General features: G+C 38.2%; 1 protein-coding gene and 1 long non-coding RNA gene across 2 annotated transcripts in view; both read right to left on the reverse strand.

The window, feature by feature from the left end:
- Positions 1-20,735, reverse strand: part of LOC309657870 — an 849,451-nt gene that overhangs the window by 754,629 nt on the left and 74,087 nt on the right. The window contains exon 2 of the long non-coding RNA XR_014261937.1: positions 18,315-18,628. This is a non-coding gene — a long non-coding RNA (uncharacterized lncRNA). The remainder of the gene's footprint in view (positions 1-18,314; positions 18,629-20,735) is intronic.
- Positions 1-20,735, reverse strand: part of KCNN2 (potassium calcium-activated channel subfamily N member 2) — a 324,148-nt gene that overhangs the window by 270,452 nt on the left and 32,961 nt on the right. The gene's annotated exons all lie outside the window — the stretch shown is intronic.

Here is a 20,735-nt window from a genome sequence, read left to right on the forward strand (position 1 = left end):
CCCAATCCCATGAGGTGCAGGAGTTGGTCCCTTTTTAGTAAGACCACTGGCCTGACTTCATGTATTTACTTTCTCTGGACATGGATTTTCTCTCTGGCTTCTTGAGATGAGATGTCTGCCTCCACACACCCCATCTCCACCGCCCTGACCCCCACCCACATCAAACCCACATGCAAACTGTTTATCCTCAATCAAAGCTTTTCTTTTTTTTCTTTTCATATTTCTACCAACATGCTTGTCAAAAGCCAGATCAGACCAAAAAGAAAAATAAAAAGCAAGAGGTGGGGTGGATTAGGAAGGACAACTAAGTGGCCAGGCCTGGACCCAGTTGTTCTCACTCCAAGTGAAAAAACATTTAAACACAATCTCTCCTTTCCATTTATATTTTTATTACTTCTTTTTGAGACTCTCTTTTAAAGCATTTTCTTTAAACTTCAGAATGGAGAACGATATCATAGAATCATAACATTTTAGTATTACAGGAAAACTTGGAAATTATCTGGGCCAATCCCTTTATTTATAAATAAGAGGACTGAGCCTAGAAAGGTCAAATCATTTTTCAAGGTCACAGAGCTGGTGGGTGGACATGCTGCAAATAGGATCCTTTCAATCTTTCCATTACAACAAAGTTCCTGTTTATCGAAGTTATCATTGAGGATGGCCTTGATAATACAGATAATAGTTAATTTTTTAAAAAGCAAGTTTTCACCAGTATTTTAAGCACTTCTCAGGCCTTACCAAATTTAGTTAAACCAACCCCATTAAGAAATTATAACTATTTTTGCAATTATACAGGTAAGGAAACTGCAGCACAGCAAAGTAAATTTCCCAAGATCATTCATCTAGTCAGTTTCAGAGCCAGGATTCACTCCCAGACAGTCTGGGAAACCCATGTTCTTATCCACTATGCTAAATTGACTCTCTTAAAAAATGTTGTTAAGGCTTATATAAACTTGAGAGGTCATATGACATTTTTGTATTTTAACTGTAATTTGCTTTAATGAACCAAAACATGAATTTGCTAAGTGGCTGGTCTTTAGATATAATTCTCCCTTTCTACAGTCTGAGGATACTAAAAATTTGTACTTTCTCAGGATCAACTATGAAGAAAACTAGCTGAGCCATTAATAGAAGGAGGTTGCTTTCCTGAACAGATAAATTTTAAAAATGGTGCAATGACAGAATTCTGGTTCAGGAAAACTGGACAAGCATAGAAATGAAGTCAAACTGGAAAGCAGAGATCAACATTAGCAAGTTGGTGACACCAGGAAATTACAAACTGAGACACAAATCTCCTTAAGTTTGGTGTATATATTGCCGAAGCCCTACACTGAGATTTCTTGTAATAAAAACCATGTCACCATGAGGATTTAAATGTGTAACATTGTGGTACACAGCACTGTGCTTGTTTTGAACCAGCCTCCCCTAGTTTTCACAGGCAAGGTTTCCAGATGTGCAGTTAATCAGTGACCAGGCAAGGCAATAGGCACCATATGCCCAGTTCTTCCCGGGCCCTCTCTTGAGGCCAGCACACAATATTCTGATTGTGAAATCAGCCTGCTTTCTCCCTGAATCACATGGCTGGGATCTACATTAAGGGACAGTGGACGCCAGGACTAGGACAAACTGAGGTCTGCACCTGGCATGCTATGCTGGGCTGCTGGGCTTGCTGGATGCATCGTTCATGGTGAGGCCGGTACTTCAGGTCCTTGTTTTCATCATGAAAGGGCAGAGGTGCCTGTGTCATCTTTCTAGCCAGCTGAAAGTTTTGAACACTACTCATTTCACCAATAAAAAGCAATTCTATTATCACTGCTGTTAATCCATGAATCATCAGATATATAGTTCTAAATAATGATGTTAGAATCATTTTCCTAGAGATCTTTGGAGAGTTGGATCCCTGGATGGGGCACTTCCAATGTTAACAAAACACCTGAGATTGTGTTATTATTAATTTACACACACTACATTGACCACATGTCTATACTGAACTATTTAAAACTAAATCACAGTTAGCATGACCACGTTGGGAAAATCAACAGTGCAGGGTTGCGGTGTTGTCATGGTTGTAGACTTAAGCCACATGGTCTTGAAGGAAAACAATCTCTCTCTCTTCCCCCCCTCCTTCTGTTCCCCAATCTCAGCTGGTGAGGCTTAGAGCAGATCTGTGGCCTGCCTTGCTCCATGCAAACACTGTAAACACAGAAAGGTGGGAGGACTGCCAGTTTTCCATTTGCAAACAAAAGCCACCTGTATCTCCTGGAACACTCAGCTGTAAGAGGAGACTTCAGGCTGGAAGAGGAAGGCAAACCAGACAAAGAAGGGAGAGGGATTCCCCTAAATTGCTCTCAGGAAAAAGGGAGCTAAAGGCACCAAGAAAGGGTTCTTTTCTTTTCTTTCATTTATTCATTCATTCTCAAAAATGTTTACTAACATTCTACTATGTTCCAGGCACTGTGTTGAGTACTGGATAAGATACTCAAGATTCTTGCTTTTAAAGTTCTTACATGACAATGAGAAATGACATTTGATATCTGCACATATAAATTTATACACGCCCAAAGAATTATAGATACTCAGGAGTAGCAGAGTTTAAGTTAAGAACCAATTGACAAGAAGAGGTAAAACTATGAAAAGATCTGGAAAAAGAACAATGCAGACAAAGGAAATGGGAAAAGCTGATGAGGCTGACTTGCAGATTAATTTTGAGATTAGGGCAGAGAAGGAGGCAAAGACTCTGCATTTCAGACCAGGGAAAGGCTCTAGGATTTAACGCTAAATGTGAAGTAAAATTGTTAGCAGGGGAGTGACATGGTCTGATTTACTTTTCAGAAGGACTCTCCAGCTGCTGTGTGGAGAATGGACCACTGGGGGACTAGAATGGAAAGAAGGTGACAATTAGGAGCTATTGCAGTTTAGACAAAAGGTATCTTTTTTGGTGACATCTTGGAGTAGGGTGGTAGGAGTGAAGATAACGTAAAGGGAGAGATTTAGGATAACTTCTGAAGTAGAACTGAAAAGACATGCTGAAGAATTGGAAGTGGGCTGGGAGGGAAAAAAAGGAAGCAAGGATGACATGTAGATTTTATTTTCTTTTGCTAAAACATTTAACCACTTCTGAATCACAGAGTTGGAAGCCAACCTAAACCCTGGTTTTACTACCTGCTAAATTTCTTCTATGTATGCCCATGACCTACAAATGATTCTATTTATGCCTCTACCACCTCTGATCTGTTAAAATAACTCCAAACTGCCTCCGATCCCAGCCTTCTGCAACTATTTCCCTACTGCTCTGGTCATCTTTCCAGAATGAAAATCTGATCATTGTACGATGGTTCCTCTCTGCCTACCGGAAAAAATCCAAACTCCTTCCCGAAGCATTACAAGGCCTTTCCTGATCTGGCTCCTACCTACCTCTCACTGTCTTGTCTCTCATCATGTGTTTCTCTCCCCTCCACCTCTGCATATCCTTCATTAAGGCCATAGTAAGCTCTTTACACTTTCCAGAACATACCATGCTCTCTTTACATTGCCATCTTACTTAGAAAGCTTTCTTAACACCTAATCTATTGGGAAAATTCCTCTTTTTCTTTCAAGAGCCAGAGGAGTTTCCCTATACCCTGCCTCTTTCAGTCCAGTTTTAGTTGGCATTGCACCATGTGTATGGCTCTAGTACCACATCGCATTACACCTGTAAGGTCTTGTTCACATATCTTCCTCCTCTTTGTACTGGAAACTCCTGGAGGGCAGGCACAGGCAGTTACTGATGTTCTCCTCTTTGTATAACCATGTGCCTTTCACAGTGACTGTCATATACCAAATGATCAATAAATATGAGTTGAAAAATTAAATAAAAACCCTGTACATTATTTCCATCAAGCAGTCATCTAGCGTTATCGATAATCTACTGACTGTGAACTCAAAATACTATACCTGTTCCATTCCTAGGGACTCCTTGCTTTTTTTTCCCCACATATTTATTAAATGCCACCATTAAAGGAGTCAAGCAACTAGATAGGATCTCTATTTTCATGATATTATATTCTAATGCGGAGGAGGGACAGAGTGACAACAAATAAGCAAGGAAATTAAGTGTGGTAAGTCCTATAAAAAACCATACATGCTGAATTGATAAAGATAACAGATCTACATAAATTGGGTGATTCGGGAGTACCTCTTTGAGGACATGATCGTTTTTTTAAACTGACATTTGAATAATTTTTAAAAAAAGGATCCAGTCTTGAGAAAATTGGGACAAGATGATTCCACACAGAAGGGATAGCTACTTCAAGGGCTCTAAGGTAGGATCGCGCTCCAGGTGTTCAGGGAATGGAGGTGCTATGTGGTTAGATAATCATAAGCCACAAAGACAGTGGCAGAGGTGGGTTTAGAAGAATGGGCAGGAGCTGGGACATGGAGAATGCTGGAGGCATGGGATGGAGTTTGGATTCTAACCTAAGCATAATGGAATGCAACTGGAGGACTGTAATCAGGGTAGTGGCATGACCTGAATTACATGTTTAAAAGGGCACTTTAAAAACCTAGGAGTTTGAGATTAACATATATATATACACACTATTATCAACAAGGACATACTGTAGCGCTCAGGGAACTACTCCGAATCTTTTTTTTTCTTTTAACATCTTTATTGGAGTATAATTGCTTTACAATGGTGTGTTAGTTTCTGCTTTATAACAAAGTGAAACAGCTGTACATATACATATCCCCATATCTCCTCCCTCTTGCGTCTCCCTCCCACACTCCTCTCCCACCCAGCTAGGTGGTCACAAAGCATGGAGGTGATCTCCCTGTGCTCTGCGGCTGCTTCCCACTAGCTATTTTATATTTGGTAGTTCAATATATGTCCATGCCACTCTCTCACTTTGTCCCACCTTCCCCTTGCCCTCCCCATGTCTTCAAGTCCATTCTCTACATCTGCGTCTTTAATCCTGTCCTGCCCCTAGGTTCTTCAGAACCTTTTTTTTTTTTTTTTTTAGATTCCATATATATGTGTTGGCATACGGTATTTGCTTTTCTCTTTCTGACTTACTTCACTCTGTATGACAGACTCTAGGTCCATCCAACTCACTACAAATAACTCAATTTCGTTTCTTTTTATGGCTGAGTAATATTCCATTGTATATATGTGTCATATCTTCTTTATCCATTCATCTGTCGATGGACACATAAGTAGCTTCCATTTCCTGGCTATTGTAAATAGAGATGCAATGAACATTGTGGTACATAACTCTTCTTTGAATTATAGTTTTCTCAGGGTATATGCCCAGTAGTGGGATTGCTGGGTCGTATAGTAGTTCTATTTTTAGCTTTTTAAGGAACATCCATACTGTTCTCCATAGTGGCTGTATCAACTTATATTCCCACGAACACTTCAAGAGGGTTCCCTTTTCTCCACACCCTCTCCAGCATTTATTATTTGTAGATTTTTTGATGATGGCCATTCTGACTGGTATGAGGTGATATCTCATTGTAGTTTTGATTTGTATTTCTCTAATGATTAGTGATGTTGAGCATCCTTTCATGTGTTTGTTGGTAATCTGTATATCTTCTTTGGAGAAATGTCTATTTAGGTCTTCTGCTCATTTTTGGATTGGGTTGTTTGTTTTTCTGATATTGAGCTGCATGGGCTGCTTGTAAATTTTGGAGATTAATCCTTTGTCAGTTGCTTCATTTGTAAATATTTTCTCCCATTCTGAGGGTTGTTTTTTCATCTTGTTTATGGTTTCCTTTGCTGTGCAAAATGTTTTAAGTTTCATTAGGTGCCATTTGTTTATTTTTGTTTTTATTTCCATTTCTCTAGGAGGTGGGTCAAAAAGGATCTAACTGTGATTTACGTCATAGAGTGTTCTAGCTATGTTTTCCTCTAAGAGTTTGATAGTGTCTGGCCTTACTTTTAGCTCTTTAATCCATTTGGAGTTTATTTTTGTGTATGGTGTTAGGGAGTGTTCTAATTTCATTCTTTTACATGTAGCTGTCCAGTTTTCCCAGCACCACTTATTGAAGAGGCTGTCTTCTCTCCATTGTATATTCTTGCCTCCTTTATCAAAGATAAGGTGACCAGTGTTGTGCACGGTGGTGTGTGGGAATGGGCAGCCTGGGAGCATCAGAGTCACTTCGGGGCCATCTGACTGGTTAGGAGAAACCCTAGAAGTCACCCCTTGCTCCTGGGAGACCCCAGTGGGGTCCAAATGCTGGGTGAGCCCAGCATATCCTCAGTAGTTTCCCTAGGACAGAGACCCAGACCTGGAGATAACATGCAAGATGCTGCCCGCAGCATTGCCATCTGGGAGAACGAGAGGTGAGAGAAGCCTGTAACAATCTGCCATTACCAAAAGAGGCCTCGCTTAGCTGGAAGTTACTATATACCCTGGAATTGTGTGTTACAACTGGAAGAAAAGGAGTAACGTTAATGGACCGGTTTACTTCCCAATTCTACTGAGAGTGCGAACTTGAGCGACACATTACGTCAATTATACGGACAAGAAATGAGCCACATTTTCACAAAACATGTCTTAATAGCATTTTGTCCTCATACAAATGTGGAGAACTTCACCAGACTCAATCCATTGTAGCGCTGAAAAAAAGATGTGTTAATGTTTCTTTCATTAAAAAATTGTGCTGAACCAGAAAGACAAGGCCAGCCTCATCCACCAGACCACAGGCACTAGTCCCCACCACCAGGAAGTGTACACAACACAGTGAAATAACCTTAGCCACTGGGGGCAGACACCAAAAACAACAGGAACTATGAACCTGCAGCCTGCGAAAAGGAGACCCCAAACACAGTAAGTTAAGCAAAATGAGAAGACAGAGAAATACACAGCAGATGAAGGAGCAAGGTAAAAACCCACCAGACCAAACAAATGAAGAGGAAATAGGCAGTCTACATGAAAAAGAATTCAGAGTAATGATAGTACAGATGATCCAAAATCTTGGAAACAGAACGGAGAAAACACAAGAAACGTTTAACAAGAACCTGGAAGAACTAAAGAGCAAACAAACAATGATGAAAACACAATAAATGAAATTAAAAATTCTCTAGAAGGAATCAATAGCAAAAACCTGAGGCAGAAGAATGGAAAAGTGACCTGGAAGATAAAATAGTGGAAATGACTACTGCAGAGCAGAATAAAGAAAAAAGAATGAAAAGAATTGAGGACAGTCTCAGAGACTTCTGGGGCAACATTAAACGCACCAACATTCGAATTATAGGGGTCCCAGAAGCAGAAGAGAAAAAGAAAGGGACTGAGAAAATATTTGAAGAGATTATACATGCAAAGTTCCCTAATATGGGAAAGGAAATAGTTAATCAAGTCCAGGAAGCACAGAGAGACCCATACAAGATAAATCCAAGGAGAAACATGCCAAGTCACATATTAATAAAACTATCAAAACTTAAGTACAAAGAAAAAATATTAAAAGCAGCAAGGGAAAAACAACAAATAACACACAAGGGAATCCCCATAAGGTGAACAGCTGATCTTTCAGCAGAAACTCTGCAAGCTAGAAGGGAGTGGAAGGACATATTTAAAGTGATGAAGGAGAAAAACCTACAACCAAGATTACTCTACCCAGCAAGGATCTCATTCAGATTTGATGGAGAAATTAAAACCTTTACAGACAAGCAAAAGCTGAGAGAGTTCAGCACCACCAAACCAGCTTTACAACAAATGCTAAAGGAACTTCTCTAGGAAGAAACACAAGAGAAGGAAAACACCTACAATAACAAACACAAAACATTTAAGAATATGGGAATAGGAACATACATATCGATAATTACCTACAATGTAAATGGATTAAATGCTCCCACCAAAAGACACAGACTGGTTGAATGGATACAAAAACAAGACCCATATATATGCTGTCTACAAGAGACCCACTTCAGACCTAGGGACACATACAGACTGTTAGTAAGGGGATGGAAAAAGATATTCCATGCAAATGGAAATCAAAAGAAAGCTGGAGTAGCAATTCTCATATCAGACAAAATAGACTTTAAAATAAAGACTATTACAAGAGACAAAGAAGGACACTATACAATGATCAAGGGATCGATTCAAGAAGAAGATATAACAATTGTAAATACTTATGCACCCAGCATAGGAGCACCTCAATACATAAGGCAAATACTAACAGCCATAAAAGGGGAAATCAACAGTAACACAATCATAGTAGGGGACTTTAACACCCCACTTTCACCAATGGACAGATCATGCAAAATGAAAATAAATAAGGAAACACAAGCTTTAAATGATACATTAAACAAGATGCACTTAATTGATATTTATAGGACATTCCACCCAAAAAAAAACAGAATACACATTTTTCTCAAGTGCTCATGGAACATTCTCCAGGATAGATCATATCTTGGGTCACAAATCAAGCCTTGGTAAATTTAAGAAAATTGAAATCGTATCAAGTATCTTTTCTGACCACAACGCTATGAGACTAGATATCAATTACAGGAAAAGATCTGTACAAAATACAAACACATGGAGGCTACACAATACACTACTTAGCAACGAAGTGATCACTGAAGAAATCAGAGGGGAAACAAAAAATACCTAGAAACAAATGACAATGGAGACATGATGACCCAAAACCTATGGGAGGCAGCAAAAGCAGTTCTAAGAGGGAAGTTTATAGCAATACAAGCCTACGTCAAGAAACAGGAAACATCTCAAATAAACAACCTAACCTTGCACCTAAAGCAATTAGAGAAAGAAGAACAAAAAAACCCCAAAGTTAGCAGAAGGAAAGAAATCATAAAGATCAGATCAGAAATAAATGAAAGAGAAATGAAGAAAACAATAGCAAAGATCAATAAAACTAAAAGCTGATTCTTTGAGAAGATAAACAAAATTGATAAACCATTAGCCAGACTCATCAAGATAACAAGGGAGAAGACTCAAATCAATAGAATTAGAAATGAAAAAGGAGAAGTAAAAACTGACACTGCAGAAATACAAACAATCATGAGAGATTACTACAAGCAACTCTATGCCAATAAAATGGACAACCTGGAAGAAATGGACAGATTCTTAGAAATGCACAACCTGCCGAGATTGAATCAGGAAGAAATAGAAAATATGAACAGACAAATCACAAGCACTGAAAGTGAAACTGTGATTAAAAATCTTCCAACAAACAAAAGCCCAGGACCAGATGGCTTCACAGGCGAATTCTATCAAACATTTAGAAAAGAGCTAACACCTATCCTTCTCAAACTCTTCCAAAATATTGCAGAGGGAGGAACACTCCCAAACTCATTCTACGAGGCCACCATCACCCTGATACCAAAACCAGACAAAGATGTCGCAAAGAACGAAAACTACAGGCCAATATCACTGATGAACATAGATGCAAAAATCCTCAACAAAATACTAGCAAACAGAATCCAACAGCACATTAAAAGGATCATACACCATGATCAAGTGGGGTTTATCCCAGGAATGCAAGGATTCTTCAATATACACAAATCAATCCACGTGATACACCATATTAACAAAATGAAGGAGAAAAACCATATAATCATCTCAATAGATGCCGAGAAAGCTTTTGACAAAATTCAGCATCCATTTATGATAAAAGCCCTGCAGAAAGTAGGCATAGAGGGAACTTTCCTCAACATAATAAAGGACATATATGACAAACCCACAGCCAACACTGTTCTCAACGGTGAAAAACTGAAACCGTTTCCACTAAGATCAGGAACAAGACAAGGTTGCCCACTCTCACCACTATTATTCAACATAGTTTTGGAAGTGTTAGCCACAGCAATCAGAGAAGAAAAAGAAATAAAAGGAATCCAAATTGGAAAAGAAGTAAAGCTGTCACTGTTTGCAGATGACATGATACTATACATAGAGAATCCTAAAGATGCTACTAGAAAACTACTAGAGCTAATCAATGAATTTGGTAAAGTAGCAGGACACAAAATTAATGCACAGAAATCTCTTGCATTTCTATACACTAATGATGAAAAATCTGAAAGTGAAATTAAGAAAACACTCCCATTTACCACTGCAACAAAAATAATAAAATATCTAGGAATAAACCTACCTAAGGAGACAAAAGACCTGTATGCAGAAAATTATAAGACACTGATGAAAGAAATTAAAGATGATACAAATAGATGGAGAGATATACCATGTTCTTGGATTGGAAGAATCAACATTGTGAAAATGACTATACTACCCAAAGCAATCTACAGATTCAATGCAATCCCTATCAAACTACCACTGGCATTTTTGACAGAACTAGAACAAAATATTTCACAATTTGTATGGAAACACAAAAGACCCCGAGTAGCCAAAGCAATCTTGAAAACGAAAAATGGAACTGGAGGAATAAGGCTCCCTGAATTCAGACTATACTACAAAGCTACAGTAATCAAGACAGTATGGTACTGGCACAAAAAAAGAAACATAGATCAGTGGAACAGGATAGAAAGCCCAGAGATAAACCCACGCACATATGGTCACCTTATCTTTGATAAAGGAGGCAAGCATATACAGCGGAGAAAAGACAGCCTCTTCAATAAGTGGTGCTGGGAAAACTGGACAGCTACATGCAAAAGTATGAAATTAGAACACTCCCTAACACCATACACAAAAATAAACTCCAAATGGATTAAAGACCTAAATGTAAGGCCAGACACTATCAAACTCTTAGAGGAAAACATAGGCAGAACACTCTATGACATAAATCACAGCAAGATCCTTTTTGTCCCACCTCCTAGAGAAATGGAAATAAAAACAAAAATAAACAAATGGAACCTAATGAAACTTAAAAGCTTTTGCACAGCAAAGGAAACCATAAACAAGATGAAAGGACGACCCTTAGAATGGGAGAAAACATTTGGAATTGAAGCAACAGACAAAGCATTAATCTCCAAAATATACACTCAGCTCATGCAGCTCAGTATCAAAAAAACAAACAACCCAATCCAAAAATGGGCAGAAGACCTAAATAGACATTTCTCTGAAGAAGATATACAGATTGCCAACAAACAGATGAAAGGATGCTCAACATCACTAATCATTAGAGAAATGTAAGTGAAAACTACAATGAGGTATCACCTCACACTGGTCAGAATGGCCATCATCAAAGATACATACAATAAATGCTGGAGAGGGTGTGGAGAAAAGGGAACCCTCTTGCACTGTTGGTGGGAACATAAATTTATACAGCCACTATGGAGAACAGTATGGAGGTTCCTTAAAAACTAAAAATAGAACTACCATATGACCCACCAATCCCACTACTGGGCATATACCCTGAGAAAACTATAATTCAAAAAGAGTCATGTACCAAAATATTCATTGCAGCTCTATTTACAATAGCCAGGACATGGAAGCAACCTAAGTGTCCATCATTGGATGAATGGATAAAGAAGATGTGGCACATATATACAATGGAATATTACTCAGCCATAAAAAGAAACGAAATGGAGTTATTTGTAGTGAGGTGGATGGAGTTAGAGTCTGTCATACAGAGTGAAGTAAGTCAGAAAGAGAAAAACAAATACAGTATGCTAACACATATACATGGAGTCTAAGGGAAAAAAAAAATAAAGGTCATGAAGAATCTAGTGGCAAGACGGGAATAAAGACACAGACCTACTAGGGAATGGACTTGAGGATATGGGGAGGGGGAAGGGTAAGATGTGACAAAGTGAGAGAGTGGCATGGACATATATTCACTACCAAACGTAAAATAGATAGCGAGTGGGAAGCAACCACATAGCACAGGGAGATCAGCTCTGTGCTTTGTGACCACCTAGAGGGGTGGGATAGGGAGTGTGGGAGGGAGAGAGATGCAAGAGGGAAGTGATATGGGAACATATGTATATGTATAACTGATTCACTTTGTTATAAGGCAGAAACTAACACACCATTGCAAAGCAATTATACTCCAATAAAGATGTTTAAAAAAAAAATAAAGAAATAAAAGCAATCCAAATTGAAAAGAGGAAGTAAAGCTGTCACTGTTTGCAGATGACATGATAATGTGCATAGAGAATCCTAAAGATGCCACCAGAAAACTACTAGAGCTAATCAATGAATCTGGTAAAGTAGCAGGATACAAAATTAATGCACAGAAATCTCTTGTATTCCTATACGCTAATGATGAAAAATATGAAAGAGAAATTAAGGAAACACTCCCATTTACCATTACAACAAAAAGAATAAAATACCTAGGAATAAACCTACAAAAGGAGTCAAAAGACCTGTATGCAGAAAGCTATAAGACACTGATGAAAGAAATTAAAGATGGAGAGATATACCATGTTGTTGGATTGGAAGAATCAACATTGTGAAAATGACTCTACTACCCAAAGCAATCTACAGATTCAATGCAATCCCTATCAAACTACCACTGGCATTTTTCACAGAACTAGAACAAAAAATTTCACAATTTGTATGGAAACACAAAAGACTCCGAATAGCCAAAGCAATCTTCAGAAACAGAAACGGAGTTGGAAGAATCTGACTCCTGGAATTCATACTATACTACAAAGCTACAATAATCAAGACAGTATGATACTGGCCCTAAAAAACAGAAATATAGATCAATGGAACAGGATAGAAAGTCCAGATATATACCCATGCACATATGGTCACCTTATCTTTGATAAAGGAGGCAAGAATATACAATGGAGAAAAGACAGCCTCTTCAATAAGTGGTGCTGGGAAAACTGGACAGCTACATGTAAAGGAATGAAATTAGAACACTCCCTCACACCATACACAAAAATTAACTCCAAATGGATTAAAGACCTAAATGTAAGGCCAGACACTATCAAACTCTTAGAGGAAAACATAGGCAGAACACTCTATGACGTAAATCACAGCAAGATCCTTTTTGACCCATCTCTTAGAGAAATGGAAACAAAAACAAAAATAAACAAATGGCACCTAATGAAACTTAAAACATTTTGCACAGCAAAGGAAACCATAAACAAGATGAAAGGACGACCCTTAGAATGGGAGAAAACATTTGGAATTGAAGCAACAGACAAATCATTAATCTTCAAAATATATACTCAGCTCATGCAGCTCAATATCTAAAAAACAAACAACCCAATCCAAAAGTGGGCAGAAGATCTAAATAGACATTTCTCCAAAGAAGATATACAGATTGCCAACAAACACATGAAAGAATGCTCAATATCATTAATCATTAGACAAATGCAAATCAAAAGTACAATTAGGTATCATCTCACACCGGTCAAAATGGACATCATCAAAAAATCTACAAACAACAAATGCTGGAGAGGGTGTGGAGAAAAGGGAACCCTCTTGAAGTGTTCGTGGGAATATAAATTGATACAGCCACTATGGAGAACAGTATGGAGGGTCCTTAAAAATCTAAAAATAGAACTACTATACCACCCAGCAATCCCACTCTTGGGCATATACCATGAGAAAACCATAATTCAAAATGTGTCATGTACCACAATGTTCATTGCAGTACTATTTACAATAGCCAGGACATGGAAGCAACCTAAGTGTCCATTGACAGATGAATGGATAAAGAAGATGTGGCACATATATACAGTGGAATATTACTCAGCCATAAAAAGAAATGAAATTGAATTATTTGTAGTGAGTTGGATGGACCTAGAGTCTGTCATGCAGAGTGAAGTAAGTCAGAAAGAGAAAAACAAATACCGTATGCTAACACATATATATGGAATCAAAAAAAAAAAAAAAAGTTCTGCAGAACCTAGGGGAAGACAGGAAAAAAGATGCAGATGTAGAGAATGGACTTGAGGACGTGGGAAGGGGGAAGGGCAAGCTGGGACACCGTAAGAGAGTGGCATTGATATATATACACTACCAAATGTAAAATAGCTAGCTAGTGGGAAGCAGCTGCATAGCACAGGGAGATCAGCTCGGTGCTTTGTGACCACCTAGAGGGGTGGGATAGGGTGGGTGGGAGGGAGACACAAGAGGAAGGGGATATGGGGATGTATGTATACATATAACTGATTCACTTTGTACAGAAGCAACTAACACAACAATGCAAAGCAATTATACTCCAATAAAGACATTTAAAAAAAAACTTTATAATTAAGTAAAAACTCTGTGTGCTGTCAAGTTTCTTTTGCTGAGCCTTCCTCAGTGACAATGCTGATGAAGTACATGTCTATGCATTTGTTTATTAAATAATAGGATCCTTAAAGCAGAGTGCCAAGACTCACAGATTAATTGCATAATAAGGACTCACTAAAGATGTAATAAGCATCCAACTATCTAATAATACCATGAAACTCTTTCTGCAAAATAATTATAAAAGATTCATAAGCTGTAAAAGCCCATGGTACAAATAGGACAGAGATGAAATAGTTATAATGATAAGAGACGAGAGTGAAAATAGAGATCTCTTCTTCCTCTTAAAGTATCATTTATAAAATCTTTCCCACAACTGAGAAAAACTGCATCATCATTGTTTATATCTGTGTTTCATGTGAGCAATCCAGATAAAAGTTCTTCGATTTACCCATGGCACCTCTTTTCTCTGCTTCTGCTCAGCTCAGGTAGGAAGCTCGTTCCAGTCTCACTGGGAACTTCACCAGGGGCTCTGTTCCTCCCAATGAATACACATTCCATAAGGCAGCCTCATCTCCCTTCTAATTATTAATTCCAGACATTCCTTATTTTTTAGGGGTTAAAGGCACTATGAAAAATATCTACGTCTATTGCCCCAGCATCCCAGATAGAATGGAAGGCAGTCATTGCAGTTTGGCTAAGGAAAAAACCAAAAAGGATAAAACCTCTTGTTTCCTCTTTGAGCAAAAATTGAAAGGATCTTATTGACCACTGGAGGTGTACAGAAAATGCTACCCCCCAAAGAGAAGCAGGGCTCTTTGGGATGAAAGTAGTTTTTAACAAGCCAGGGGAAAGGCTCTGCTTATAAAAGAGATGCACGTGACAGCAAAGTTGCTTGTTGAGGTGGTGGGGTGGGTCAGGGGGATATCAACAAGACTGACAGCCCTGGCTGCTCACTTCTCTCTTCAATCCTAGCCTCCTCTTACATGGCCATCCACGTACGTCATCACATCATCCTGTCATCTCACCACTTCTCCTTCTCTCCCCACCCCAGCCATCCATCCATCTCTCTCTTTCTCTCTCCCTTTCTCTCTCTCTCTCACACACACACACAGACAGACACACACACAATACAATGAAAACACACCAACCTATTTCAGGATGAACTTGATCTGGCAATCAAGACTAATAAAAACAGAGAATAATAATTTAGGAGGTGTTTCCTGGGATGCTTACTTCCACAAACTATGAATTCTTATTGTTCAGTTGTTTTTCTCTGTTAGTTAAGGAGAAAATAAATCCTCAAATGGGATCAAACTAAAGCCCTCATTGCCCTTTTCTCTTCCATTGTGGGCTCCTTCTTGTATAATAACTGATGGTTGTATAAGAAAACAAGAAAGGAATCTATCCACACAAATACAGAGCCACCTATCCTAGTATCTGCAACACGGTAGCTATTCCCTCTCCCGATAAAGTTCCCATATTGCCTCAGTTGTGAGAAAATGCAGAAGGAAAGCCTCTGTCACTTCAACCTTCCATCTCATCTGAGGGGGTACCTTCATACTGATTTCCCTCCATTCTATTATATTACTCTTTTTTTTCTTGTCTTGATTTTTGTTGCATTTGTTTTATAACCCATCTCAGAGTATAAAGAAATACATGTTGAAGACAAATATTTTTAAGTATTATAAGAAACAGAAAAATCATATAATCCACAAATATATTATTATATTATTCTAATTCTCCTGTTAAATATAAAAAAAATAAATGCCGAATCAAGAAAAAGTAAAGGAATCTATATTTTCTGAGAAAAAAACCTAAAATAACCAATAAGCACAATGTAGTTTTTGTGAGAAGGTACAAAATATAACAGCAAAAGGTAGAATGCACATGTTACCATATCTACTGCACAGCTATTTTATTTTTAATTGAGTGTTTTGAATGTTATCAAAGACTTAATGGATTTGTTTTATTAAACAGCAGTGTAGAAACAAATAATAATACTAACAACAACTAGTTTTTATTTGCTATTGCTTTGTGCCAGGCACTACACTATATCTATATATTTTAATTATCTTAAAAAAAATTTTTATACTGTATATTTTCTTGAATCCTCAAAAAAACCTTGCACGGTAGGCATTAATACTCCCATTTTGAAAATATATAAACTGAGACTCAGAGAAGTTAAGTCATTTGTTCAAAATTATCCATCTAATAAATGTCATAGAAAGATTCAAATCAAGACCTCTCTGTGTTTGTGAGCCTTTGAGCCTTCCATTAAGCCATGGTGATTTCCCATTAGTCTCGATCAGGGTTACAAAATAAAATGTTTTTAAAAGGTTAAGCAGGCAACAAAAATGGGAGAAGAAGGCAGGTTGTAAAGGCAACTGGCACGACAGTTGTGTTGAAGAAAGGCATCCAGATAGTACTTGCCCCACTTCTACAAGGAGTCTAGTTGATCATTACCAGGATGCAGTGTGGAACTGGTATTATAGGAGCTTTCAATTATTCAGATAATTTAGAAGTCTATATATTTTTGTTTGAAATCACTCTATTTTTAAATATCGGTGCTAATGTGGCTTGCCGATCAAACCACATCAGCATCTTAGGCAGCATCTGGCTGGATATGTCCTTAAAACCTTAAAGCCAGAGTTAACCTGCTTATTTTTTGTGGTCAGGGAATCATAATCTACTCTGCCCTGTGGGTGGGCAAGGAATGGTCTCTGGAGAGCTGGAGAGAAGTATTCAGCACCTTTCAATTAGTACCAGGCTGAGACTCAGGTAGTAGCAGCAACTCGGTCACACCCACGTGGCTCTAAGTGTGGTCCAAAATAGACCATGGCCTGGCTCACTCTAAATCCTGCTTGTGCATTTCACAGACTTTTGCCTGCATTCCTTCAGGGGGCACAGACTTCATTATATCATTTATAGGATCCAATTACCAGCCATCTCCTGGATGCCATTTTTATCAGACTTACCAACATACGCCCTGTGTACTCTACCTTTTCATATTATCAGCTGACATTTCCATCCAAGTACTGGAAATGTCTCTAAGTTTGTTCTGACACATCAAAGCAGATATAGCAGGCTTTCATTTCTAAACCTCTGGTCTCAGAGAACCTTTGAAAATGAGTGCAACACTAAGCGAGCTCTCTCTCTGCTCCTCAAGAAAAGAGACTCTTCCAATTCTCCAGAGGCTCTATGTGGGTGGAGAAACCGAACAATACGCCAGTGGTGATGAAGCAGCTCTGGCAAGTTCCCCAGTCCTAAATCCAAACGTGCTAAGGTAACAGAGAACCATGCTGCCTTTGGGGAAAGGCATCCGTTAAAACAACAGTGGAGCTTGTTTATAATATAATATAATATCCCTTTGACTAAAGGTTCACCCAAAATGCTCACGCTAGACTTGGTATTTCTAGCCTCTTTACAAGACTAAAGAAAATGAAGATACAGATTCACACTGTCACTAAAAGATTGCTCCCAATTTTCCTCGACTCTTACCAGGATCTTACTAGAAATGTACATCCTTAACTTTGTTTATACAGCTCAATGAAAAGCACAAGGAACCAAGGAATCCAGGCAACTCTATTTGAGTTATCAGAAAAGCTCACGTAAGGCGAACCTTACATGTATCCTAAGTCGCCAATATACTTGAGCCATTCCTCCAGTATAAGGAATATACTTATATGTATTCCTCAATACATAAGCCATTCCTATGTCATGAAAAGTGGGGTACTAAATTTCAACATTTGCAATCTTACCTGCAATTCTTCTCTTTGAAGTCAGATCCATTACATTTTTGCAGAGAATCAGCTTTGCATACCTCTTGCTGAAAAACAAAATAAAATGCCTCCCATTCATTTTTTTTGGAAGCTAGGAAATGTTTTAAAAATCCTTAACTGTTTAGGTTTTTATTCATTCAGCCTAACTCCAGCTTATGCCTATTTTAATAGCTCGATTGATTTCTGTAACTCTGAATCAATTATAATATTGTCAGTGAAAAATTTCTTTTGGGAATCTGCAAAGAATTTTCAGGATACCATGTTTGTGTCCTCCACAAATGTCCATAGCACTTAAAGCTTCAGACTTAAAATAAATGCCTAGGTTTCATTAACTAAGAATCATCAGCAGGACTCACATAATGTCCTGCTATTTTGATTGTGTACACTTTCCTCATGCTTTTTTTTCATGCAACAACTTTGTCTCTATTGCCTTTTACTCTTAAAAATTTCCTACCGGGCTTCCCTGGTGGCGCAGTGGTTGGGGGTCTGCCTGCCAATGCAGGGGACACGGGTTCAAGCCCTGGTCTGGGAAGATCCCACATGCCGCGGCGCAGCTAGGCCCGTGAGTCACAATTGCTGAGTCTGCGCGTCTGGAGCCTGTGCTCCGCAACAAGAGAGGCCACGATAATGAGAGGCCCGCGCATCGTGATGAAGAGTGGCCCCCACTTGCCGCAGCTGGAGAAAGCCCTCGCACAGAAACGAAGACCCAACACAGCCATAAATAAATAAATAAATAAATAAATAAAATTAAAAAAAAAAAAAAATTTCCTACCAACTTAGATCTTAAAGAGATGGTATGGAAACCCTCTACTGGGGTGACCACACATTTCAGTTTTTGCCAGGACAGTCCTAGTTTTCATCTGCTTTCCTGGAATAATTATCAACAGCGCCCCTTTTACTCTCAAAAGTATTCCAGTTTGAATGATTCATTTAAATGGTCACTACATGCTGTGACTCTTTTCAGAGTGCCTTCTGTAACTTATAGGTTAACGGGAGCAACTTAAATGTATTTGTTAATAATATATTCATTTTCATAGAGCCAGTAAAATTATTGGAAATAGTTTCTTTAGGTAATGTACAGTATATCTCTCCATGATCAGAAATCAACCTGATAAATACTTGCTTGACTTTAATTTCCAGGATGATGTTTTCTTTTCTGTAAATAAATTCAGTATCATTCTCTGTTTAGTAACAGAGTCTACAAAATTATGTACACTTATTTTTTGCTTTAGCTGCCAGGAAATAAAGCCTAACGGATTGCATAAGCAACACACTTTTTCACAAAAGTGCCTAGAAACATCTATTCCCTCTGCTTCCTTCGGATAGACTCTGAGCTCTTTGATCCATAAGTGCCTTACCTTTTATCATCATCCACCTCACATATTCTTTAGGAAGTTGATCAAGTATCCATTTATATTAAATGTAATATTGCAAAAAATAACTAAACCTTGCATTAGCCTTGCCAGTTCTAAGTGAGATAAATTAAGAGAGGTACTATAGGTACCATTTAGTGGTGGAACTACTCTTGGTCAGCCTTCTACTGAGGGTGGGGAGGAGTTTTCTTAATATCATTATGAGGATAACACCCATTCTCAAGCTGAAACCATGTGTATCTGACTTACTTTGAGCCTGTTATATTCATTTCCCTTTCCTGTGTGTGTAAGAATATGGACAAAACAAAGAGTGTTATTATACAGTAAGGTCTAGGACTAAGAGCCTCAAGTAAAACAACTACAACCCAACGCAAATAATGAAGAAAGCATGGTGAACCTTCCACAGCAGTAATCCAGCTGGTGAAAAGCCTAGAGACCTGCTCTAAATCAAGATGGAAAGCAAAAGGAAAGGGAAAGTCCAGAGTCTCAAGTGGAAAACATAAAGACAATTAATACTGAATTCTGAAAATAATTATACGGAGAGAAGCACACCAGGGCTTCCAATTAAACTTGGAAGAAGTAAATATTACCAAATCCAGGTACCCACTAGAAACATAATCCCTCCCCTGAAAAATCTCAATTAAATCAATAATAGCTACCCTTTTGAGTGCTTGTTATGTGTCAACTCTGTTGTTAGCAATTTCCATGGATGAAATAATTTACCATATTTGATTAAATCTAAGCTACTGTTAATTGTAAGAAGAATCATTATGTTGTGTACCACTAAGAAAGAAAGAATAATGATGCCATGGATTATATTATGACACGCCATTGATTATATAGTGTACTCTAATTTCAGAGATAGTAAAATATTGTTTAAACATGCTTTTTTAATTTTTAAATTTGATATATGGTCATTCTTACAACTATATGATGAATATAGATACTATTTACGATCTCTGACTTACAGATGAGGAAACTGAATCACTGTCACCTGTCCAAGGTTAAGGAACTAATAAGTGGAAAAGTTCGTATTCAAACCTATATACTCTGGCTCCAGAGATTGCGCTCTTAACCACCAAGCTACAGACCCATTCATATCTCAGTTTCCATGACAGTCATAGCAGCACCTTCAATGGCAACTCATTATATTTTTGGCTAATTCTTAGGGTTGGAATATTGTTTTTCTTTACTGAACTGAATAATGATAAAAACAACAGTAGCATCAATGGCTACCATTTATATGCCAGGTAGGATGCCAAGTACCTTATGAAATTCTAGTAGTCCCTAAGTGCTGGCCAAGCAACCCACTCTGAGCCAAATATACCAAAGTCTCACCCATTCCCTGTTAAAAATAGAGTCTGTGGGGCCTTTACCACGAGCTTCTGATTTTGCAGGTCTATGGCAGGCCCAGAAGTCAGATATTTTTGGAAAGACTTATAAAAAAAACATCATTTTACCATTTCAACACCCTGCAAAATAGGTATCATTGTACCAACTCT

Source organism: Balaenoptera physalus, assembly GCF_965194825.1.
Source record: "Balaenoptera physalus genome assembly, chromosome: 3".
Taxonomy (NCBI): domain Eukaryota; kingdom Metazoa; phylum Chordata; class Mammalia; order Artiodactyla; family Balaenopteridae; genus Balaenoptera; species Balaenoptera physalus.